A 2,436-nucleotide genomic window follows, 5' to 3' on the forward strand; every position below is an offset into this window, starting at 1 on the left:
AATTTACCTGTAACTTTTCAAATGATTGATTTTAGATATTATTTTAAATTCATTTTCACAAAATACTTGTATGATCCAGAAATATCTGTTTCACTCTAATTCGAAGTGCATATAGGAAACCACTGCTGCAAAATCTTACATTGCCCATGACAACATGGCCAGATAAGCTCAATCGTCTCACTCTCATATACCTTGGACTCATATACCTTGAACAATATCAATACCAGAGTCCATAAATATATAGCGCTATAAACTAGACTTCCACTGAAGGGAATATCTGGGATGCACCTTTTGCTCCCAGTTAGGTCACACACTGAGCAGATGTAGATGGGACCAGTCTGTCTCTTCCTTTTTCATTTTTATGAGGGCTAGCTTACATCTGACCCTTCCCCGGCTTACTTACTTACGAAGTGTTAATGAAATTCAGAGGTCCCAGGGGAAAGGGGGGTTATGTCACACAAGCTGGATTCAGAAATATGGGAGTTGAATTCTTCCCGACTACAATAGCCACAAGCCGCCTACACAAACACTCCTGTGTGTTGGTCATTTGAGGCAAAGTTGCCTTTTGTTTAAACACTGATTGTCATTAGGTGGCATATGCCAAGTTCAAAGTCCTGCAAACACACTTGCATTTCCTCTGAGAGGAAACAATCCCCCGCAGTTTCACTCCACCCCCCCCATTAACCAATTACCACTCACCAATTAGCTCTTTTGTGCTTTACTTTTGATCTATCTGTATCTGACTCAAACTTTTTAAAGGATGTTTTAAGATGCTATTTTCAGTCATATAATGGTGCTTAGTAAAATATATGTGTTTCTATTAATTAGATTGTGTCTGTAGGTCAACAGCTTTTTATGAAAAAGTCTTTGCCAGACATAAAACCTTTGGGTAAAATCAATAAGCAATATGCTCCAATTGCAGGGGGAGGACACCCCATCACTATGGCCTCAGGTCTTTAATTATTGGGATAAGGACCAGAAGGGGGTCCAGGGTTACATCTGACCCTTCCCCGGCTTACTTACTTACGAAGTGTTAATGAAATTCAGAGGTCCCAGGGGAAAGGGGGGTTATGTCACACAAGCTGGATTCAGAAATACAGAGAATAACACATAGGCCTAAGCAACAAAGGCATGTATGTACAAACATAATGTTAGTTTTTGCTTGATATATCCAATTAAATAATGTAATGTGGTAGCACGGATATAAATGGACTAGATATTTAACACTAACCATCTTAGAGAACAATTAAATATACTGTTTTCTAAGGTAGAGGTTTTCTGTTTCTGCCCACCTCACAATGGAAAACTGTGTTCCATGATCTTCCCATTAGAGAAGTTTGTCATTATACCTCAAACTCCAGGATCTAAGATCTCCATGGTTGCTACAACGGTGATGATGGTGCATAGAGTATAAAGTCTATGCTAATAACCCATTCCAACCTGCATGAGACCCGAATAGAAGTGTGATTAAGAGCTCACGTCTGGGGATAATTCTGATAATTCAGATGAGAGGTGGATTGAAATGGGGTTTTGGGGGATTGTAGATGGTCTTCTGAGCAGCAGGAGACCCTCACCCATCCCCACCCCTTGAGCTATGACCTCGGTCCCTAAAGGGTCATGAGAGAGTTGGTGAAGGGTGGATGAACAACGTAGGGCTTAAGGCAGACAGCCTGTGTCCAGTCACACACACAGTCCCAGCCCCCAGTTTGGTCCATTGTCCCCAGTCTAATGTTGGACCTGAACTTCGCAAACTATTGTTGGAAGCCAGGCATCATTCAAATGACCTTCATCTCCAACCAGAGTCTCTAAAGGGTCAATGTGGCAAAGATTTGTAACAACCCCCACCATTACTTTACCTTACTTAAATATATATAGAGTCTGCAAGGCTGCAATTGATCAAAAATAGAGATAAAAACAGTCACATTGTAAAATATTATTACAATTTATAATTGTTTTCTATTTTAGCATATTTTAAAATGTAATTTAGTCCTGTGATGGCAAACCTGAAGCTGCAGCCACAACATGATATATTGTTTTTCTGTTATTCTTCAATGAATAAATAGAAAGTTCAAAAGAACAAAATTTCATTTAAGAAGAAATCTTTTGTAACATTATAAATATCTGAATTGTCACTTTTGATCAGTTTAATGCATCCTTGCTGAACAAAAGTTAGCTATAAGACTCAGGCCAAATATTCTCATTTTAATGCTCATTATAATTTCTATATGGGTCTCTCTATTTTCCAGAGAAGATATTAGCATTACTGAAACTGGCCTTCCACTTTGAAAAAGTAATATAAGCCTTTGAAAGAAATTCTAAATGCATATGAACATTCACAAATTCCTCTCACTTTCTTTTTCTCCCATTATATCCATGGCAGCAGCAGGAGATTTAACGTAAACAATAGCTGAATGCAAACTTGGGGGAGGAATTGTA

This window comes from Sinocyclocheilus anshuiensis, unplaced genomic scaffold, assembly GCF_001515605.1.
Source record: "Sinocyclocheilus anshuiensis isolate Anshui unplaced genomic scaffold, SAMN03320099.WGS_v1.1 scaffold932, whole genome shotgun sequence".
Taxonomy (NCBI): Eukaryota; Metazoa; Chordata; class Actinopteri; order Cypriniformes; family Cyprinidae; genus Sinocyclocheilus; species Sinocyclocheilus anshuiensis.